The 23,782-nt window shown below is 41.2% G+C and overlaps 1 protein-coding gene across 50 annotated transcripts in view; it reads left to right on the plus strand.

Moving 5' to 3' along the window:
* Nucleotides 1-23,782, plus strand: part of LOC138918323 (heparan sulfate glucosamine 3-O-sulfotransferase 4-like) — a 134,490-nt gene that overhangs the window by 52,244 nt on the left and 58,464 nt on the right. For 29 of the 50 annotated variants that reach the window (XR_011427562.1, XR_011427561.1, XR_011427564.1 and 26 more), the window contains 2 exons: nt 16,151-16,245; nt 20,539-20,744. The exons of 14 other annotated variants lie outside the window; for them this stretch is intronic. The gene's annotated coding sequence lies outside the window, so the exon portion shown is untranslated. Of the gene's footprint in view, nt 1-8,076; nt 8,253-12,205; nt 13,033-14,717; nt 14,771-16,150; nt 16,246-16,411; nt 16,595-20,538; nt 20,745-23,782 lie in introns of those variants that run through there. 7 more of the 50 variants (XM_070239352.1, XM_070239354.1, XM_070239348.1 and 4 more) reach the window with 4 other exon arrangements.

Below are 23,782 nucleotides of genomic sequence, written 5' to 3' on the forward strand. Positions count from 1 at the left end.
TTCCCTTCTCCATTGTATGTTCTTAGCTCCTTTGTTGACAATTGGCTGTTCCTAAATGTATGGGTTTATTTCTTGGCTATCAATTCTGTTCCATTGATCTGTGTCTGCTTTTCTGCCAGTATCGTGCTGTTTTGATTAATACAGCTTTGTAGTATACTTTGAAATTAGGGAATGTGATGCCTCCAGCTTTGTTCTTTTTTCTCTGGAGTGCTGTGGCTCTTTGGGGACTTTTGTTGTTTCCAGTAAATTTTAGAATTCTTCTTTCTATTTCTGTGAAAAATGTCATTGGGGTTTTGATAGGGATTGCATTGAATCTGTAGATTGCTTTAGGTAATATGGACTTTTTCACTATGTTAATTCTTCTAATCCATGAGCACAGAATATCCTTCTATTTCTTTATGTCTTCTATAATTTCTTTCAACAATGTCTTATAGTCTTCAGTGTATAGGTCTTTCACCTCATTGGTTAAATTTATTCCTACCCACTTAATTCTTTTTGTTGTGATTGTAAATAGGATTATATTCTTGATTTTTTATTTCTGCTAGTTTGTTTTTAGTTTTTTGATGGATTCTTTAGCGTTTTCTATATGTAAAATCTCATCATCCACAAGTAGTGACAGTTTTACTTCTTCCTTTCCAGTTTGAATATGTCTTATTTATTTTTCTTACTTGATTGCTCTGGCTAGGACTAAGAAGGGTGAGCGTGGGCATCCTTGTCTTGTTCCTGCTCTTAGAGGGATAGCTATCAGTTTACACCCTTGAGTATAATGTTAGCTGTTGGTTTGTCATATATGGCCTTTATTATGTTGAGGTACTTTCCTTCTATAATTATTTTATTGAGAGTTATTATCATAAATATGTGGTGAATCTTGTCACATGCTTTCTCTGCATCTGTTGAGATGATCATGTGATTTTTATTCTTCATTTTGTTAATGTAGTTTATAACATTGATAAAGAATACTGTACTGTTGTAATCTTTTGTATTTCTGTTATATTGTTTGTGATTTCTTCTCTTTCTGATTTTATTTATTTGAGGCTTCTCTCTTTTTGTCTTATTCTACCTAAAGGTTTGTCAATTTTGTTGATATTTTCAAAGAACTAGCTCTTAGTTTCACTGATCTTTTCTATTTTCTTTTTACTCTCCATGTCATTTATTTCAGCTCTGATTTCTAGTAGTTCCTTTGTTCTCCTGACTTTGGGCACTTCATTTTTCTTCTTTTCTGATTCTTTTGGATGTATTGTTAGATTGTTTATTTGAGATTTTTCCTCTTTCTCAAGGTAGGCCTGTGTTGCTAGGAACTTCCCTCTTAGTACTGCTTTTGCTGTATCCAATAGATTTTGGTACACTGTATTTTCCTTTTCATTTGTCTCCAGATATTTTTCCATTTCTCCTTTAATTTTGTAGTTGTTCCAATAGTTAATGAATAGCACGTTGTTTAGGCTCCACGTATTTGTGACTTTTCCAGCTTTCTCCTTGTGGTTGATTTCTAGTTTCATACCCTTGTGGTTGGAAAAGATGCTTGATATCTTTTCAGTCTCCTTAAGTTTATTGGGAGTTGTTTTGTTTCCCAACAAACAGTGTATCTTTGAGAATGTTTCATGTGTACTTGAGAGAAAATGTATATCCTGCTGCTTTTGGATTGAATATTATATATGTATCTATTCAATTCATCTGGTCTAGTGTTTCATTTAAGGTCAACGTTTCTCTGTTGATTTTTCTCTCTAGAAGACCTATCCGTTGATGTAAGTGGGGTATTAAACTTCCCTACTCTTATGGTGTTGCTGTCAGTTTCTCCCTTTAGATCTGTTAATAGTTGTTTTATAGACTTTGGTGCTTCTACGTTAGGTGCATATATATTAATAAATGTTATGTCTTCTTGATGGATTATCCCCTTTATCATTATATAATGCCCATCTCTGTCTCTTGTCTTTTTTGGCTTGAAGTCTATTTTGTCTGATAGAATTATGGCTACATTCACTTTCTTTTGGTTGTCGTTTGGTTGGAGTATCATCTTCCACCCCTTCACTCTGAGCCTGTGTTTTTCTTTAGAGCTGAGATGAGTCTCCTGGAGGCAGCACATTTTTGGGTCTTTTTCTTTTTTTGTTTTTTTGGGGGGTTTTTTTGTGTTTGTCTTCATCTTTATTTTTTATTTTATTTTTTTAAGGGGCCTTCCCCCTTTTTTTTTTTTTTATTGAGTTATTGATTGGTTACAATCTGGTGAAATTTCAATTGTACATTAATGTTTGTCAGTCATGTTGTAGTTGCACCACTTCACCCTTTGTGCCCACCCCCCACCCCACCTTTCCCCTGGCATCCACTAAACTGTTCTTGGTCCATAGTTTTAAATTCCTCATATGAGTGGAGTCATACACAGATTCTCTTTCTCTCGCTGGCTTATTTCACTTAACATAATTCTCTCAAGGTCCATCCATGTTATTGCAAATGGAATGATTTTGTTCTGTTTTGCAGCTGACTAGTATTCCATTGTAAATATGTACCACATCTTCTTTATCCATTCGTCTGTTGATGGGCACTTAGGTTGCTTCCACGTCTTGACTATTGTAAACAGTGCTGCAATAAACATTGGGGTGCACAGGACTTTTGGGATTGCTGACTTAGGCTCTTTGGATAAATACCCAGTAGTGGGATGGCTGGATCGTATGGTAGTTCTATTTTTAGTTTTTTGAGGAATCTCCATACTGTTTTCCATAGTGGCTGCACCAGTTTGCATTCTCACCAGCAGTGTATGAGGGTTCCTTTTTCTCCGCAACCTCTCCAACCTTTGTTGCTATTAGTTTTAGATATTTTTGTCGTTCTAACGGGTGTAAGGTGATATCTTAGTGTAGTTTTGATTTGCATTTCCCTGATGATCAGCAATGATGAGCATCTTTTCATGTGCCTATTGGCCATCAGTATATCTTCTTTGGAGAAATGTCAGTTCATGTCTCCAGCCCATTTTTTGATTGGGTTGTTTGATGTTTTGTGGTTGAGTTGCGAGAGTTCTTTATATATTAAGGATATTAAGCCTTTGTCAGATATATGACTTGCAGATATTTTTTCCCAGTTAGTGGGTTGTGTTTTTGTTTCAATACTGTTTTCACTTGCCTTGAAGAAGCTCTTTAATCTGATGAAGTCCCATTTGTTTATGCTTTCTATTGTTTCCCTTCTTTGAGAAGGCATGGTGTCCGAAACTATCCTTTTAATACTGCTGTCAAAGAGTGTACTGCCTACGTTTTCTTCCAGAAGCCTTCGGGTTTCAGGTCTCACTTTTAGGTCTTTAATCCATTTTGAGTTTATTTTGGTGAATGGTGAAAAAGAATGGTCAATTTTCATTCTTTTACATGTGGCTTTCCAGTTTTCCCAGCACCATTTGTTGAAAAGACTTTCTCTTCTCCATTGTATGTCCTCAGCTCCTTTGTCAAAGATAAGCTGTCCATAGATGTGTGGTTTTATTTCTGGGCTTTCAATTCTGTTCCATTGATCTGTGCACCTGTTTTTGTACCAGTACCATGCTGTTTTGATTACTGTAGCTTTGTAGTATGTTTTGAAGTCAGGGATTGTGATGCCTCCCGTTTTGTTCTTTTTTCTCAGGATTGCTTTAGCAATTCGGGGTCTTTTGTTGCCCCCTATGAATTTTAGGATTCTTTGTTCTAATTCTGTAAAGAATGCCATTGGGATTCTGATTGGGATGGCGTTGAATCTGTAGATTGCTTTAGGTAGAATGGACATTTTAACTATGTTTATTCTTCCAATCCATGTACATGGAATGTCTTTCCATCTCCTTATGTCGTCATCCAATTCTCTCAGAAAGGCCTTGTAATTTTCATTATATAGGTCCTTCACTTCCTTAGTTAAATTTACCCCAAGGTATTTTATTCTTTTTGTTGCGATTGTGAATGGTATTGTATTCTTGAGTTCTTTTTCTGTTGGTTCATTACTGGAGTATAGAAATGCTACTGATTTATGCAAATTGATTTTATACCCTGCAACTTTGCTGTAGTTGTTGATTACTTCTAACAGTTTTCCAATGGATTCTTTGGGGTTTTCTATATATAAGATCATGTCGTCTGCAAACACCGAGAGTTTCACTTCTTCCCTCCCTATTTGGATTCCTTTTATTCCTTTTTCTTGCCTGATTGCTCTGGCCAGGACCTCCAGTGCTATGTTGAATAAGAGTGGTGATAGAGGACATCCTTGTCTCGTTCCTGTTTTCAGGGGGATGGGGTTCAGTTTTTGCCCATTGAGTATGATGTTGGCTATGGGTTTGTCGTATATGGCCTTTATTATGTTGAGGTAGTTTCCTTCTATGCCCATTTTGTTCAGAGTTTTTATCATAAATGGCTGTTGGATCTTGTCAAATGCCTTCTCTGCATCTATTGAGATGATCATGTGGTTTTTATTCCTCAGTTTGTTGATGTGGTGTATCACGTTGATTGATTTGTGGATGTTGAACCATCCCTGTGTCCCTGGTATGAATCCCACCTGATCCTGATGTATGATTCTTTTGATGAATTGCTGAATTCTGGTTGCCAAAATTTTGTTTAGAATTTTTGCATCTATGTTCATCAGTGATATTGGCCTGTAGTTCTCTTTTTTCGTGGTGTCCTTGTCAGGTTTTGGTATCAGCGTGAAGTTGGCCTCATAGAATGTGTTAGGAAGTGTTCCATCTTCCCTAATTTTTTGGAATAGCTTGAAAAGGACAGGTATTAAATCCTCTCTGAAAGTTTCGTAGAATTCCCCAGGAAAGCCATCTGGTCCTGGGGTTTTATTCTTTGGGAGGTTTTGGATTGCTGTTTCAATCTCTTTCCTTGTGATTGGTCTGTTCAAATTGTCTGCCTCTTTTTGAGTGAGCTTTGGGAGATTGTAGGAGTCCAAGAATTTATCCATTTCCTCTAGGTTATCCATTCTGTTGGCATATAGTTTTTTGTAGTATTCTCTTATAATCTGTTGTATTTCTGCAGAGTCTGTTGTTATTTCTCCTCGCTCATTTCTGATTTTGTTTATTTGAGCTTTCTCCCTTTTTTTCTTTGTAAGTCTGGCTGGTTTTGGGTCTTTTTCTTAACCTGTCCAGCCTCTCTGTCTTTTCATTGGTGCATTCAATCCATTTACATTTAGGATGATTGTGGATATATAGGGACTTACTATTGCCATTTTAGCTTTTGTTTTATGGTTGCTCTATATTTCCTTTGTTTCTTTTTCCTTGTGTTTCTCACTACAATTTCAGCTTGACGGTTTTTGGTGATGTGTTTTTCAGTTTCCTCTTTTTTTATGTTTCGTGACTCTGCCTTAATTTTTGTTTTGTGGTTACCATGAGGTTTTTATAAAAGGTCTCACAGATGAGATAGTTCTTTTTCTGCTGATAGCATTTTTCCTTCATTTGACTAGGCAAGTTCTGTCCTTTTCTTCTTCCCTTGCTATTTTTGTTGTCAAAATTATTTCTTTATTGTGAATTTGTTACCAAATTGGAATGGTTAATGTTATTTTTAATGCTTTCTTTCCCTTTAACCTTTGCATCACAATTGTTTACTAACATGTTCTGATACAGAGTTGCAGTTTTCCGATTTTATCTATTTATCAACTTGTTTAAAGCTTTGTATCCTTTGCCTTTTCATTTCAGACAGGAGAGCTCTTTTTGACATTTCTTATAAGGCAGGTCTAGTGGTGATGGACTCCCTCAGTTTTTGTTTGTTCCTCACACTTTATTTCTCAGCTGCAGCAGTGGACCCCCAGCTGTCGCAGCACCCAAGGACACAGAGCTGATTATTACAGTGTTGATTAATACAGCCCCTAAGTAGCTCTCAAATACTTGTACTTTCCTGCATCCTTTCTGAAACCACCCTAGTCGAAGTAAGCAACTAAGTAAGTGGATGACTTTAATGACCTCATGTCTCTGATCCTCAATTTCTTGGTTTGTGAAATGAGGCAGTTAGAAGGAACACCAAGTTTCTTCCTTCTCTTTCTTCTGTGATTATCAGAATCTACAACTATGGAGAGACTCAGGGAAAAATCAATTCCAGTGCTTTGGGAAACCTTCTCACTTTCTCCATTTAAATTAACTCTTGGGGTGACTGAGATTGTACCTCATATCCTCTCATAGCACTGCTCTTAAGGACAGTCTCAGAATCTTCAAGACAACTTAAAAGAAGGCCCTTTCTCTTAAATAGGAATCTGCCTTATGCCATGTTTTGAGCTGTAGAAAATATTTTAGAATGAGATTCTAGTGTTGGTAGCAAATTTATCTACATTGTTAATTCATCTGAAAGCTCCTATTCTTGAAAATGTCCCATGTGGAGGTAGAGAAGTTCCATGCAAAGGTTTAGTCCATTTTTGTTGACAATCTCTTGAGTGTATGTTAAAAACCTGGATAACAGGATAATGTTAATGGAGATTGGGGGGAGGGACAGTGATGAATGAGTTTGGTTGACTTTCAGCAGTAGTAAGGTCAAAATGAAAGCATTATAAAAGAAGAGTAGAGATTTAGGTCAGGGCTTTCTATGAAAAACAAGTAAAAACCATAAGCAGATGGAAAAAGTTTAAGTGACACAGTATTGCAGATTCCACTGATGAGTTTAATAGGCAGCCATTTTAGTGGCAGAGAGAGTAGACTGAAAAGTGAGGAGAAGTTTGGAAAATTCAAGGGACAAGAACCAGAAAAGCAAGGGGTCCCATCCTGCCCTGAGGATTCTTTTGCTCTGAAGTGTGTTAGCCCAGCTGAGGGAAGACCTGGGGAGGATGTTGTAGATCCTCTAAAAGGGGCATCCATCAGCTGCAGGACGATGTGCCATCTCTCCCCAAAGCTCATTAGCAGATTGGAAGTGGGATGCTGCATTACTCTGATTAGCATTAATTTTATAATTCTAGGCAGAGAACTTTCCTCCACATGAGTCAGCCTTCACACAAAAACACAGACTCACATGGTGTGGATAAAACACAAGTAACCTTACTGCTGCTTCCCATCTTCCAAGGACCCAGTGGGAAGGAAAACGTGGTTCCCTAGCAAAGAGGGGAGTTAAGGGCTGGAGTTTTCCAGCTCTCCAAGCTGGGTGCAGGTCCCACAAATCGGGGAGAAGTGCAATGCCATCTTTCTGGCAGACCAAGACTTTGGGAAAACTGGGTCCTTCTGATCTGGTTAGGGAAGACGCGGTACTTCCAACAGCCACTGCAGCAGGGCAACGGCAGCATTACAAGTGAGATGAGGAACGTTACCTCAGAGCCTCCCAGGGAGAGAGCATTTAGGCCCCTACCGTTTATTGGGATAACTGGTTCCTGGCCCTTTGGAAAATACCCAGTCATCCCAGGGCTAGACTTCTCAGGAAAAGTAACTTGCCAGTCCCTTTAAAATTTGCAACTCAAACCTATCTACACTTTTATTTGTTACATATATTGTTGGGGCTTCATTTCAAACTGCTATATTACAATACTGTTTCCGATAACTTTAAATCCATGGCAGTGACTTTCAAATTCTTTTGATGGCAACTCACAAAATAAATCTATAAATTATTTTTTATCGTAAATCAGTATATATGCACACACACCAAAAGAATATAAAAATTTTATGAAACTGTTCTTACCTTTTTACGTGTAATACACTCTAATATTATCTATTCCATTTTGTTTCATTGTTTTTTAAGTGCTTGTCACAACCTCTAGAATTATTTCATAATCCACTAGTGGGCCAGGACCTGCAGTTTGAAAAACACTATTTTAAAATTATTGGTTCCAGGTACCCTAGCCGGTAGTCTGGTATCCAGATTTTTAAAAGGCTTATTAAAATGCATCATCAAAAAGCAATATTTGCTAAAGGACCCTCAGTCTCTATAAAGAGCACTGTCTTGGGGATTCCAACCATAAGTTACCAGATAAATAACCAGCTTTCCTTTGCAGATCTGAGATGTTTGCTCAACACCAAGTAAAAATGACATAAAATCAGAACAAAGTTGGAAAAGGAGGACCACCTCCAAGTGCAGTATGTGGTCCTTCTGGGAAACATGCAGCAGCCTAGAGTGAGGTGAGGGGGACAAAACAGAAAAGAAACTTTAATGGAGAAAAAATCAAGCTTGTAACTTCTGTCTCCAGGCTTCACAAGGTGCACTGGTACTTCCAACCCTGAGAGACAGAGTGATGTTCAGCATGACTCCATAATCCTGTGGCCTTGAGAACCTCAGCAGACATCAGTTAACTCATTTAAGGATAACTGCAAATTAAATTAGTTCATCCTAATTACGCAAAAATGGTAAATTCAAATAAGCAAGGTAATTCAATTCTGAATTAAAAATTTTTTCAATCACTTGACATCTCAAATCAAAGCAAATGGGTAATGTTACCAATTATATCAATTCGACTCTATATTTCAATACATAAATATATGATGAACAATTAAAATTCTTATGTGATATGCATTTAACTTGTTAACATTTATGCTACAGTAGGGAACCACACTCGAGAAACAGGGTCATGTCCTTGAAAACCAAAGACGGTTATCACAAAAGAGCCTTTGTAAGAATCCAGCAACAGAATGAGTCCCCAAAATCTATTAAGTAAACTATCCCACAGGAAAAGTGAGGCAGATCACACTAGTAAAGGCAACACTATGGAAGCTTATGAAATAGTTATCAAGGGAAATACTTGATACATAATAAAAATATTTAGTTTTAGGAAGCAGTATGATAGGCTCTGATATGGTTGCACTTATGAGTACAGGACTTTCATAGGAAGGAAAGAAATGGAAATTCACTGAATGTCTGTGTTTTGTCATGCATCACTAAATACCTTCGATTACATTATAGCATTGGAAACTAGGAAGCAGAAATGTTAAATAACTTGTTGTAGGCCACACAGTAATAAATGACAGAACTAGGACTTAAACTCCATCTTCTAATTACACATCCGTTATTCTTGTCACATCAATACCACTTTATCCTGAGCTAGTACTCAAAATATGATAGTGCTTAAACTATTTGCTTAAGCATTTCTTAGGATTTCTGATCAAGGTCAATTCAAATTCCAATTTCAAGGCTAATGAATAAGAAAGTGACCTTTAAAAGGAAAAAGATACGTAAAAAATATACATGCATTCCGGGTGGCATTATGAATCTTCAAACTTTCGATATTCTTTTTGTCTCGTGTAAGGATGAAAAAAGTTATCTATTGCTGTATAACAAACCACAACAAAGTGGAGTAGCTTGAAACAGTAACTTATTCTTGTCTCTTATTGTTCTGTGGATTGGCTGGGATTCGCTGGGCAGTTCTTGCTTGGGGTTTCCTAGGAAGTACAGTCAGATGTCATCTTGGGCTGAAATCCTCTTTGCCTCTATTGTGCTGGATGTCAAGATGGTTCATTTCTGTGTTTGCTGAGGATGCTGGCTGTTATCTTATTCGGGGCTGCCAACTGGAGGGCCTGCATGTGGCCGTTTCATGTGACTTGGGCATCTCTCAGAGTGGTGGCTGGGTTCCAAAAGAAAGCATCCCGAGAGGAAATATTCCAAAAGACCAGGCTTCTTACAGCCTAGCCTCAGAAGTCCCAGAAAGTCACCTCCACAGCATCTTATTTGTTGAGCCAGTCACTGAGGCCTAGGGGGAGGGATGTAGACTCCATCTTTTGATGTGAGAAGCAGCAGGCAATAAGGGAGGGAGGGAGACTGCCCATCTCACCTTAGTCTTTAGCCTCCCATCTGGCATCTCTACTTTACCCAACTGAGTTAGAAGGGGAAATAGATGATACAACTACAATAACACAAATTATTGTGTGGTGTTTTCTCTCTCTCTCTTTGGCACTCTCTCTTTCTCTGGAAACACAGCACTTCTTGAATGAATGGATAAATGAGTCTCTCCCTTTTCCTCTCTACTCCTTTTTTGCCTCCTCACCTTTCTTTTCTTCTTTTTAACTGCAGATGAAAGGTTAAAAAAAATGTTTTAAGCAGCAACATACTCTAATTAGTAAATCTTATAGTTAGTTTCTACTTAGATCTCCCATTTGATGTCTACCTGCCTGATTCAGTCATCGTCCTATCAGGGAAGGTGATAAGAATGCAAGCAAAGGAGAGAAGAGAGGGAAAAATGGGAAAGCAAAAGTAGATTATCAAGGGAAGAAGGAAAATATAAATGGGAAAGGAAATAAATCAGGAGCACTGAACACCGTTAAGCCCAAATGGCTGAAAAGACAAAGGGAAAGAAGCAAATTTTTCCCTTATGATGCTGCATCCATCCTTCCTTCCTTTCCAATCCATGGCCGCCATCGCCAGTCTAGTCTAACCTTATTTCTTAATGCCTGAATTTTTGCTATATCATCTTACCTAATCTCCCTGCCTAGTTTTTACCCCTTAGAAATCACCAAAAATGGGGCCAGCCCGGTGGTGTAGAGGTTAAGTTTGTGTGCTCCTCTTTGGCGGCCTGGGGTTTGTAGGTTCCCATTCTGGCACAGACCTATACACTGCTTATCAGGCCATGCTGTGGCAGGCAAGCCACGGATGAAATGGAGGAAGATGGGCATGAATGTTAGCGCAGGGCCAATCTTCCTCCAAGAAAAGAGAAAGAAATAAAATAAAATAGATCATCAAAAACACTCCTTTCCTCCTGCTGCTCTCAATTACAAAAAAAGAAAAGAGAACACTAAATGACTTCTGAAGGATTAAGTCCAATATAAACATTTTAAGAATTTTCATAATCTGACCTAACTTTCCTTGCCACTCTTGTTTCTCAAGTCTCCCATATGTGAAACTCTTTACTCAGCCAGAGCACTCTACTCAATGTATCCAAATACACAGAAAAATGAGACTAGATCTCACTATTACATCATGAAAAATACAAAACCTGAATCAAGGAAAATAACAGACAACAAAAATATTACATTACAGAAAGCAGTGTGGTGACATTATAAGCTTATAATTATAGCGGTTATGGTCCAGCTCACTTCTCACGAATACAGCCTTCTCCTTTTGTCTTCTGTCCTTTGCTCTAAGGATCCTATCACCAGGAGCATTCCCCGCCGCTCTCTGCCTTCCTAAATCCTGTCTCGTCAGGACCCACAACATTAACTGACTAATTTGGAAGAAGTGTGATTAACAGAATTATTCTGGACCTGAAGTCCCTTGTTAACATTACAGCATCAGATTTGATTCTCGATGGACACCAAGTCACTCAAATTCCATCTCAGTTTTTACTCTGTAGATTTGTTCAGTATACGGTTGATTAAAGGACCATTCACCCCAGTTTGGTAGATAATTCAACCAGCCTCCAATCCAAAGTTTGTATAACTTTGATTTGTAGTAATTACAAACAGTAATTACAGAAACAGTTAAAACATTCATTGCTAATATTGTAACTCTTTGGGAACCTCATATAAATGCAGTTTTAAAAAAACAGGATATTTGAAGATAGTAACATACACCGTGATTAACAAGATTTTGTGGTGAGAGTAGTTTATTGTCAGGTATAATTAAAGCTGTAGATGCTATTCTGAAAGTACAGACTTTAGCGGGCAAGGGAAGAGAGTTTTTGAAGCAAAGTACAAATTAGGAATAATTACAATGATGGTTATGGAATGTCAACATCCATTTCATCATGATGAGCTCAATCTCCTTCAAAATTCACTTGAGTCCGGGAAAGCATTAGTGTAAGACAAAAGGCAGCTTTGGGAAAAATATCTTTGAAGTATTAAGGAGTAGAGTGATTGGCAGTCAGCAAACATAAAAATGGACGAAAGAGTAAATGTCTTGATCACCCACGGAAAGTGTACACTTCAAGTATCTTATTAAAAAACCAGTTTTCTTTTTCATGTCCAATGTTGAATGCACCTGCAATTGTTGTTTTTTAATCTATTTTGATCCCCAAACTGGATATAACTAAATGTTTTATGGGAGTTTATAAAGGTGATGAAATTATAAAGAAAAGTAAGTGAAAGATTATCAGACAGGAGAGTGGAGGCTTCTGGGGTGATATCAACATTGTATGATTTGACATGAGTGGTGGGTCTGTGGGTGCTCACTTCATTCTCCTTGTTTATGGTTTATGCGTGTTGCTGTTTACAAAGCAGTTATGTAGAAAATCCGCTGACACTAATACCTTCGACGGTTCATTAGCCCAAGGGTGTCTGTTATGCTTTAACCAGGGCTTTGCTCACGTTCCCTTTTGCCCACATGAAGCCAGTTGTGCATTAAGAGATGACACAAACATGTCTTGAAACAAGAGATTTCTTCTTGTTTTCTAGAAGAAATAGCGAAGCTGGTCTAGCGCTTGGTGATATTTCCAAACAGTCCTTTTGTGAATGGCCATGAGAAGATGTCCTTCTTCAGCCAAGGATGAAGTCTTATACTTTGTATTATTTAAAGTACCTGATGCCATGCTACACAACTAGTGTGTGTGCATCCATTCATCTGACAGATATTTATTGACTCACCTACCAGCTGACTCCCTGGGAAGCCAGAGCAGTCTGCCAACAAATATGGTTAATTGGGATTTGATAAGTGCTATAAAGACACCAGAGATTCAGCAGTTTCTCCCAGCTATCGAACTTATTTTGGCTAATGGATATCACTCTCACTCCCATTTCAATCTTACAAAGGGATGCTAGAAGAGGACTGACCAGTCAGAAGGTGGAAACTTAATAAAAATTGAAAGTCAGAGACGGGAGGGAATGAAAGCAGCAGAGGAAGAAAGAGGCAGAGACTGGACGGCCAGCAAGGCCTCAGTGCCCTGCACAGTTTCAGCTGAGCCAGATATTCTTCCTGTTTCCTTGCTTGATCTTTGCTTGATCCTCCCTCTTGCCGACGCCCTCACCTGGAGGAGTGAAGCCCAGCACAGATGCCACTGAGACAGGTCAAAGCCAGGGAAAGGTCCTGGGATCAAAACTTGGCTAAGTATGATCCAAACTTCCAAGCAGTCAGAAGTAGAAAGAGCCAGAAGATAAACCTAACCCATTTTTGAAGGGGTGCCAAAGGTGAAAAGCAGGAAAGCCAAAATTACTCATCAAGTCTAAAGGGGGAGCACAGAGCCAGAAGCTGAGAGGAGAAGAGGAGTCAAGCAAGTCAGTGCCAGGTAAAAACAGAGAGAGAGAGTTGAAAAAAAAAAAAAAAGCAAAGCGAAATGAAGGGTCCAAGACAATAATTGGGAGCATTCCTTGGGGTTTGATAATGGATTTTATGGGTTAGCTTAAGTTAAAAGCAAAAGATGTGAGCGGGTACCTTCCTTCCTTCTGACATTATCTCCCACCTTATCAACAGTCCATTGTTACCAAGGCATTAACAACACTTACCAAACAAAGTCTAGAAGCCCTTTGGGCAGTCTTGCTAAAAACCATCTTAGTCTAGACTGATTTGGCCTTGAGGATGACCACATCTCCTCAGGACAGTTCTCCCTGGATTCCTTCATTGGCTGTTTTGGGAAATGACGCACTTGGACAAATGGTCTACCTAAATGAATGATTCAGGTCTGAGCAGCATGAGACACTGGCAGATAGGAATGCCTCCCTTAGCAGCAGGAAATTCAGCACTTACCACGTCCCATGCGGCATGCTCTCCCAGAATACTTTTAATATGATATCCCAGTGTATTTAACATTTTAAAATTACTCCATTTGGTTAAAATCAATTAGGTTTTTTTGAGGATCTTGGTCTTTCTCCAGCCCAGTTTAAACCATAATTTCCTGAAGACTAGGATTATCTCGCCATGTTCTTTTTCACGTCCCCGTCATTTCTAGTCAAGCCTCAAAACGTGAAGTCTGCACTGTGGGTTCATAGCACCTCAGAGATCATCTCGATTCTCCCCATCCCACAGTGGGAAATTGACCTCAGTCAACGTGGAGTAGAGTGTTTAGTCTCAGCCTTAAAATAAGTGTTTCCTTTTTTATTGTCTTTTCTTCCTGTCTGCTTTTCAGAGTAGAAGCAACAGTAATTTAAACTTTTCTACTATGTGACCTACACTCCACAGGTACCTTATAATAGCTGAGCCAGGGCTTAACAAAGGAGTTGGGTGTGTGTGGTATTTGTGTGAGCATGTGCTTGTGTGTATGTGTGTGTGTGTGTGTGTGTGACAATCTGATTGCCGATGTGGGATGGGAGATGGGAAAGAATGTTTAGGCACTTGTGTATTTATATCAAAGAGATGGTAGGACCCACAAAAAAGAATTCATTTTTTGTGGTGTTAATGTTATATTTTGGGGGGAGGTTTTGGGGGAGGAAGATTTGCTTCTAAGGGGTGGACTCATATCTCTGTGTGGGGAGGCTCAGTTTTAACGACAACTGAAGTCTCTCCTGGCGTTGGGATATTTCATTCTCGTAGGGAGAAATGCACTGCTCATCCCTCCTCCCTCACACCCCCCCCACCACTTCCTTGGTGCCCTTCCAAGGTAGGGCCCTTGGTGCTGGCTGCTCAGTCCTCCCCGAGGGGTGGCTTTCCAAGGCCAAGAGGGCCAGAGAGGGCTGCTGCCAGAGATGCTTCTGTTCTGGCTCCTTCTCACTCCCCTTCCTGTCTGCTGGGGCTTTTGGTGGCAGCACCTAGTCCTGATGGGGTTAGAGTACCACCCTGGAGTGGATGGTGTGTGCACCAGCAAGCATCCAGTCAATTCATGAGTTATCCTCTGCGTGAGCTGGGCTGTGATGTGCCGTTATCTTCCTGCTCCCATTGTACACTTCACACACCAGCTTTCTCTCCAGACAGTTGTTTGATCACTAACTACTTCGAATATCATGACCATAGGCTCATTTATTTTTTTCTGTTTTAAAGGATGGTGCTGGTGTGCACAGGGAGCAGCCACGTCAATTCACACATTTGCCAAGGTATCCGATTGTGAGCTGCCTATCAAGGTGCTGACTTTAATAAAAGCTTATTACCGTGAGCATTATTTAGCATTTATGTGGCTCCTCACAATTGTTTACCCATTATTTCTCAGCGCTCCCCTGTCCAGGTGATCAGTGTTAGCAACTCACATTGTAGAGGCAATAAATCCGGGGTCCTGGAGAGATTTTAGTAATATCCCCAAAAGGACACAAAGTGAATAACCACAGAACAGTGACTTTCCTGGAACCCCTTGAAACTGGCCTGGACCCCTCTCCCTCTAGCATACTTGGCGAGTTCACTCATTCCATCATCTGGTTTGCAGACCTGCACAGGGTGGGCTCTTCTCTTCTCGCAGATTGCAGCTCAGATACCCTGAGGCCTTCCCTGGTGACCTTATCTACAACAGCATCCCCTCCCCAAGGTTCTATCACATTCCTGTGTTTATGGACTCCACAGAGCTTAGTGCCACCTGAAGTTTTCTTGTTTATGTGAAGTTGTGTGTCTTTGTGTTTGTTGTCTGTCTGCACCATTCAGGAAGGTCATCACTATGAAAATAGCAGTCTTGCCTGGGTTGTTCATTGCTGTGTCCATCCTCTTTGTTGAAAGCACCTGTCATTACAGTAGGCACTCAATAATGCTTGTTGAGAGAATGACAAAGACAGACCCTGTAAATACTGTTACTCACACGTCATTTTCTTTGCCTTTTCATCTCTTTCTGGATTTTCTGGCCATAGTCACACATACAGTCAGTTATTCTCAATTACGCTGGAGCTAATGATCCAGGCTGTGGATGGCCCAGGTCCTTGGCTTCCTTCCCTCTCTGGCTTCCTCTCCTCTGGAGATTTCTCCAGATCTTTCGGTCTTTTCTGGCCTTAGTTGAGAGGGGTCGAGAGGAGAGTAGGGCAATGAAAGTCCTATTAGACAATTTTTCAAGTTCTAATAGCTTTTGACAGGTACAAAGTTGAAATTATTGATCTTAAGATTTATTTTTTACCTTATTTGTGGATTTAAAAAAATGCCTCTGTTTTATATATGCAGTACAGTGAAAAGTGCTTTGAAGAAGTTAAAAGCACTGTATAAATGTAAGAGAGAATTATGTATGCATGTAGTCCCATTAACCTTGGTAATTGAGACTTGGTTGTAGATTTAAAATAGAATTAGTTTTGATAGAACAGTAGCTCACACTTTTCTAATGGGTAGAGCCAGACAAGGCTTAGAAAACGTGCCTTTGGTAGATTTTATTTTTGAGCCATCAAATCAAGACAAAGCTTACAATCCCTTCAGAGGCTAAAAGGGTGGCAGTAGTGGTGATTTCTCATCAACAAGTCAGAATAGGCAAATGGTCTTAAATGATTGAATTTTCTTGCTTCAAATTTCAGGACAATGAGAATACAGTTTCCTCCGAAAAAATCTTAGGCTGATCTTGGAAGAAAGACCCCCTGGATCATCTAAAAATAAAGTTTTCTATTTAAAGGTTGGTTTTAATGCTCGTTATAGCCCTATGTGCTACCAGAAAATGGTTTGCCTTTTTGTTTTAAACATAAGGAATCAATGTAATGCCTTATACCTGATAACCTGTGCTGTTGTATTTGGTCCTCCCTACAACTCGGTCCATAGATATTATTGTTGCCACTTTATAGATGAAAAAATGGAAGCAAAACCATTAAGTGCCTTCCCCAAGGTCTTAAAAGAAGTCACCAAGAAGGTGGTGTGGCTCAAGTCTCCTGACTCCAGTTTACTATTCCCCACAATAATGTTGGAAAACCACATTGGAACGGGAAGACTCATTCCAAGTACTGCTGTCACACCAGCAAGCTTCAAAGGTCAGGCAGATATTTTACTTTACGGTTAAATTGGCCACGTTTGCTCAGTGTGTACTATATCCCAGGCCCTGTGCTTTGCCCTGGGAGGATTCAGAGAAAATAAAAGACGGATTAGACTTTCCTGGCTCTTACAAGCTGGTGGGAATGGGAGACACATACATACAAACATGGAAGGGCAAGGGGGACAGTGCACTCAGAGAGATACACAGCTCTGTGGGAGCAGGGGAGGAGCAGTCTCTGAACACGTTCCAGGAAAGGGGTCACCTTCCATGCCAAGATGAACTTTGCATGAATAAAGATTTAAGTCAGGACAGATTGAGAAGAGTGAAGAGGGGAATGGGGTGTCGACCAAATTTCATCCACCTGCAATTTTACCTACTCAAATTTTATCTACCACGGCAAGAAGTTAGTGTCTAATATTTTAAAATTACTTTTAAATACAAGTATTTGCATATTAGTTATATAAATAGAGGTAAACACCAGAACAACTATGATAGAAACGGCTCAAGTGGTTTCCATGGGGAATGGAACTGGGGGGATAGGAAGGATTGGGGTTGTGAGGTTGGGGAGGGCCTGCCGTGGTTCTTTATAAAGCCTTCAGTACTATTTGGTTTTGAAGGCACAGGTATGGATTCCTTAGATAAATATTAATTTTTCAGTGAGCCTTAAAGAATGAGTAAGCTTTCTCCAAGGAGAGGGAGGAGGTGGGTATTTCTAGCAGAGGACCCAACATTAACAGAGAGAGGTGGCAGGAGAGCAGAGGGAAGAGCAGGTAACCCATTAGGATGACTGTGGAACACACCTCCCTGCGTGGGGACACATGAGCTGGTGCTTGATTGCAGAAGGCCTTGGATAGAAGGGCACGCACAGACACACACACACACTCATGTGGTTGTCGGCAGGAAAGCAATAAAGGGTATTGGGCAAAGGGGTGATATGCTCAGAACTGAGCTTTACGTACAGCAGTGGTTCTCACCTTGGAGATTACCTTGCTGGTTAAAATTGCTGGGCCCCACATCAAAGTTTCTTCTTGAGTAGGTCCAGAGTGAGGCCCGAGAATCTGCATTTCTAATAAGTTCCCAGGCAATGCTAATGCTGCTGGTCTGGGAACCACAATTTGAGAAGCAATAATAGAGTAATCTAGCAACGAGGAGAAGTCGAGACTAGAGTAGTGGGAGAATGACGGTCAAGGGACTGTTCCACTAGGACAGAGCAGAAGGAATGGGGCCCTGATGGGGAGTGATGGTGAGAAAGTCCAGAACAGCAATCAGGAGAACAGACTGACTGCTTCAAAGGATAGAGGACCATTGGGCCATGTTCTGGGTCACACCAAATCACAAATCACTGTTAAATCTCCAGTGCTTGGGTCAAGTATGCCAAGAAGCACCTGAAATTCATTTTTAAAGCAGCAATCCTGTCTAGAAATTAAGCTGTGAGTTTTACCTTACTTTCCCTTTCTTCCCCATCTCTAACCTCATTCTAGTGCAATTTAGGTTACAACAGCATCTTCCAGGGAGAGCATTCATATCTGCACGTGGTCAGAAAGTGTATCTGCCTGTATATATAAAATAGTACTATAGCTGGTTTCCTTATTATTACATGTTAGAACATCCCTGTAGCTAAATGGTGTTCAAAGTAAACATGGAGAACAGAAAGCATCCATCTCTACCTAGTGGGGCAAAAAATGACTGAATTCCCATACCATATAAATACCCCATGAAAACACAGAGGAATCCTTGATCCACCCAGCATTCACTGAGTATCTGCCTCGTGGCAAGCACTGCGGATGTGCTTGGATACAAAGATAAATAAAACGTGGGCCCACTCCCAGCAGTTCAACATGTAGCAGTCTTTGTCCCATGCTCTTAAATCTTGCTAAGGATTGGGTTTTGTTTGTAATAGAAATTCTAAAGCAGGGACAGAAGAAGTTATCTTTCCTAAATTGCCCACCTCTGTTGTCTAATTATTCCACTGAGGAAAACACTTGGTCCTGGGTTACTTCGCTGAGCTCAGATATGTTTTGCTGACACACAGAGTCTGGGCAGCATCCAGCCCCCCGTTTACTCCCCGGTCTTTAAGTCTAGTAAGTATTTTATCATTTACACCTTTCGATGTCCAAAGAGAGTGCCGCTCGGGGTTTAAAACATGCAATTTCCTTTACTACGTCCCCAAATAACGGGGTCATTTCAGGACCAGAACAGTTTGGCACTGGGACGTGTTTCCCAGAAGTGCTAATAGTTCGAGAGAGGAGCAAGTGTCTTCACATCTGCAGGTCTGGGTGCCGAACTTTCTACTGTCGGTGAGAATCATGTCCCAGTGAAAATGTAGAAGTGAACCAACCCTCAAAGGGATAAGGTGACAGGGAGTGGTGTTTACTTGAGTCAGAGAGTAACTGAAAATGACTTCTGCAGCTGGAATAAAACAAAGGGTTGAAGGTCAACTTCCTCTTTGATTTTGGCTAGTCAGCAGTTCAAGCAGCCTTTTCAAATGTTTCGTGTCTGCTGACTTGTCCAACTCTATAAAAGACCCCACATCTTGCACCAACCTGTACCTCTTGGGCACTGGAGTGAAACAAAAGGAAAAGTGTTCCGTCTTATTAGAATTAATGAAGTCATGCCACTCACATCCGTCCACGTTACTCCACTTTGGTCACCACCATTGTGGTCCATGCTGACATCATTTCTCTCGTAGATTACTGCAGTGGCCTTCTCACTGGTCTCTCACATCCTGTTTGCCCCATCCAAAGCATTCTTCACATTAAATCACTGTAATTCATTAATTCACAGTATTAATTTACAGTAATCTTTTGGAAACTCAAATAATACAACTAAAATCTGAATACCCTACACATATAATTAATAAATCCTAACTTAAAAATTTCCCCTGGCTCCCCATTACTCCAAAGACTTAACTAGTTGATTTGGCCCTGAGAACTCTGCTTAATCTGTGCCTCCCACGCTTTTCCCTCTTCTTGTTGCATCACATTCCTCCCTCCTCACTCTCTCTGCTCTCATCACCCAGATTCCTCTGCCTGGAACACTTCTCCCTCCCTGCTTTGCCAAGTTGTCTCCTACTCACCTTTTACCTCTTAAGCCTTATCAGCTCCTGAGGGATGGGTGAGGAAGACCCTCTTCTCCTTGGTTAGGCCAAATCCCCATGTTTTAAACTCCCTTGGCACCGACAACCAGCTCATGAACCCTTCATAGAATGTAACATGGGACATTTACACAATCTTGTATGATTAATTTCTGCCTGATCTCCCCTCTAGACTGTAAGATCCATGAAGGCAGAGACTCTACCTTTTTGCTTACCATTGTATTCCAGAGCCTGGCATAGTGTCTGGCACATGTTAGGTACTAAATAAATTCATTCTGAAGGAAGGAAGAATGAATGAGTGGTAAATTGATACTTCTAAAATAATAAAGAGGAGGCCTAGCATTTTAAATGAGTGATAATAATGGGTAGCACATATTAAACTTCTAGTGTTAGGTAAACACTGTTCAAAACTCTTTACTCATTCATTCCAGTTCCGAGGACCAACCCTATCAGTACACGTCAGTATCTGCGCATAATAGATGAGATCTGAGACTCAGGCTACTTGTGCAAGGCCAGGCAGCCAGTGTAAGGTGAAGCCTTAACAGTTGTCAATATTGTTACTCTATTTATTACTATTCTCACCTTGGTGGAGTTCCTAAGAGTGCCATCGTCAAAGGGGGTGGTGTTGGGCAGGCACAGCCCTGCCCCCAGGCCTCTGAGCGCCTTCTAAGGCTGGGCCTGGAGTGAGAGTTTGGGGGCCCAGGGGCTGTGAGGGCCTGCCCACCGTAATGGAAATGGCAGATGGAGGAAAGGATCCTTCAGGCTGGGCAGTGGGGAAGGTCACTCAGGCATCCAGAAACCTTCCTCAGAACCTGTCTTTGAATTAAATCTCAACTCATATCTTCCAGAAGCCTGAGGTGAGATGTCTGGCCATGTTGCTGGTGCCGTCGCCCTCAAGAAGCCAAACAGGCTCTCAGAGTCTCTCAGGCCCTGCCCCAAGACGTGGCCCCGCTCCAGAGCATGCTGGGCAGGACCTCCCCATAATTCCCTCCCATTGCCAATGTCTTCCTCCGGAGCATTCTGAGCTCTGCTTGGTGTTTCCAGCTGTGATGAGGTAAATGTAGTCTTGGTCCTCTGGAAAAGTAGATAATTAAGGCAGATAGTCCACACATGTGAAAGTGTTGCGACTTGGAAAGGGCGGGCAGATCCCAGGTGGGGAGGATTAAGAAAAGCATTGAGGGAAACCTTTCAGTATGGTGGGAAGGAAGGAGGAAAGAAGAGATGGAGGATCTCATTTTGGTTTTGGTTTTGTTTTGTTTTGACGTTTTTATGAAGAAAAGTTCCCATCTGATGACTTCTGTGTTTCCCTCTGGTGGTCCAGCACATATGATCAATGAGCGAGGAGTGTGGACAAGGTGTAGGAAAGTGAAATTGTTTTGAGATCTTAGGCAAGCGAGTTGACTGAGAAAACAATCACAGAAGCTCCCCCGAGACAGGGCCTCTGTTTGTTGCCTCCACTGGGTGTCCCAAGTGCTTGGAAGAACGTCTGGCACATGGTAACACAGGAGGAATGACTGGATTCTGAGGCAGTGGTGGAGCTGAGCAACAAATGTAGAACAGAAGTTTATGGGGCACAAACACACTTGTGTGATTTTATCCAAGAGGAAGCAGGCCCTTATTTGAAGGCAGTTCTAAAAAAGGCAGAGTTGGATTTTGCTAGACAGGACGAATGAAAGAAGGGGGTAGGCTGTTTAGAGCAGAGCAGTATATTTAGGTTTAGGATTAAGTGATGCCCCATGAAGTTTTCCTTGGAGAGGGAGGAAATGAAGACAAAGGTTGTCAGGTGAGCAGGAGAAAGTATAGAGTGGCTTGTAGTTCCTGAATAGGTTGAGGAATTAGCATGCTGAGGGCATAAGCTGAGAGGATAAAGGGTGGAATGTCAGTCTGTATTTTTTCAGAACACACAAGTGTTGCTGGTGATAAGTTCTAGGCTATGGCCGTAACTGAACTGGAATGAAGGTAAAGGACTCTAAGATGAGAAGGAGCAGACAGTGAGAGATCAGATCATTGGATGGTCTATCCGCATGGATGCTGGGGCCTCTGATTGATTCCTTCCACTTTGAGTTCCTTTCCTGTCCTCCACAGAATTGGCATTTCCTCTAACTCTAACCTTCAGTCCATGGCATGACTCTGGACAAGAAGGCAGAAATGGGGTGGTGAGAGAGAGGGCTGAAGCAGACATCCGTTTTGTTTTTGTTTTTATTTTGACACTCAGCATTCACTCACCTTCTAAAAATAGTCCTTCTTTTGCCCTCTGGGGATCTAACCCCGTTGTCAGTTTCAGTCCATGTCAAGTGGAGTTGTTTATCACTAACGCTCTTACTTTAAAGGAGGGCATTGAAGTCAGGCTTGGCCAAAAAGATTGGTCCATGCTTTTGGCAACAGCGTTTGGTCAGGGTTGGGCATGTGACCCAACTGGAGACAATAAGGCACAGTGGGACTTTTGAAGGGACTAGTGGGAGAAACAACCCATTTTTGGCTGTGCTTTTAGTTTGGAAGATGTAGCTACGAACTTGCCAGACAGACTTACAAGGTAGCCAGTCCAGAATCTAGAGCAGAGAAATGGATAGAAACTGAAACTTGATGACATCAGCTGAGCCCCAATATGAATCCTCCTGCCTGAGGGCAGCCTTACTCCCAGACCTTTTTCAGGTGCCTGAGTCAACAGATCCTGTTTTTAAAGTCAGTTGAATTGTACTTGCCATCATTTACATCCAAAGAATCCCTCACAGCGTAATGGGGCTCTCCATCCCTGGCTCCCTCTTCTGTGCTAGCACTCTGAATATATATTACCTTCTCTGTCCTTCAGGTCGTGCCCTTCTATAAAAGAGGGTAAAGAAACCTACTTCAAAGCATTGTAAAGTTTAAATGGGATAATATACATAAAAAGCATAAATTTGTTTCACAACATTGAAGTACAATAAGCAGTACTTAATTTTTCTAAATTAAATTAAATCTGGCTCGAAGACCCCATTTTAAAGGGTAGGAAGATATACAATAGTAGTCATTAATGGGAGCTTTTTGCCTATTTAGTTAAGTATTCACCATCAAATATGTGGGTAAGAGCCTGTGATCTTGAGTCCATCTTGGTTGCCCCTGGGATTTTCATTGCCCAAGCCCTTCAGGCCCATTGAAAGGCCAGTGGCTGCACAGCCTCTGTGCTAAGTGTGAGCAATGCCATGTCTTGCGACAGCTCTCAAGATGATGGGGCTTGATGATTAGTCATCTCAGCATCATCACTTCATCCCTTAAAACATTGTGCTGTCTGCTAGAGGACTTCCACACAGAACCCGTCCACCTAAGGGACTCGTGTCTACATCCTGATTCTCAGGGTCTTGGAGCCACTGCTACCTTTAGGCAACTCTCCTTCTCTCACCCCAGCACTTGTGTCAACCCCTATCTCCTCTCTCCTTGGAGCAGCCAGCTAAAGTCTCCTCCCACATGAGGGTCTGGACAGGACTGTACAACAGGTATCTCACAACTTCTGCTTGGGTTCAGGAAACATGAAAGCCATTAATAACTCCTGAACCCAGAAGCCCAGAACTTCCTGTAAGACAAATGAGGAAAGGTAACTTTTATTCCTTCTGGAGTCCCCTCAGGTGGAGGGTAGAAACAGCATTATCCTGTTTCAAATGAAGGTTGCCTCAAGCTGGGCAAGAATCCCTGCAAAGGAAAATTACCTACTCTTGTCAGCCCAACCCTCTCCCACAGTGAAGCATTGCTAAACTTGCATAATACTCAGTTCATTCTCTACCTCCGGGCCCCCATAGAAGGAAGGAACAGACGCCGAGTCTCCTGGGAGAGATAGGGAGGCAGCCTCCACAAATCTCTGAGCTTCCACTTGGCCTCCCTAAGGAAGACCAAACGTGTCCTTGTGACCCCAGGAAAATAGCCTAATTTAGGCTCTGATCCAGGGCCAATGGAAGTTCCAGAGGAAAGGCCTCAAGAGGAGCCCCGGGGCCAGCCCCATGGCCAAGAGGTTAAGTTCACACACTCCGCATTGGCGGCCCAGGGTTTCACTTGTTTGGATCCTGGGTGTGGACATGGCACCGCTTATCAGGCCACGTTGAGGAGGCGTCCCACATGCCACAA

Source organism: Equus caballus, chromosome 17 (genome assembly GCF_041296265.1).
Source record: "Equus caballus isolate H_3958 breed thoroughbred chromosome 17, TB-T2T, whole genome shotgun sequence".
In the NCBI taxonomy this organism is placed as follows: domain Eukaryota; kingdom Metazoa; phylum Chordata; class Mammalia; order Perissodactyla; family Equidae; genus Equus; species Equus caballus.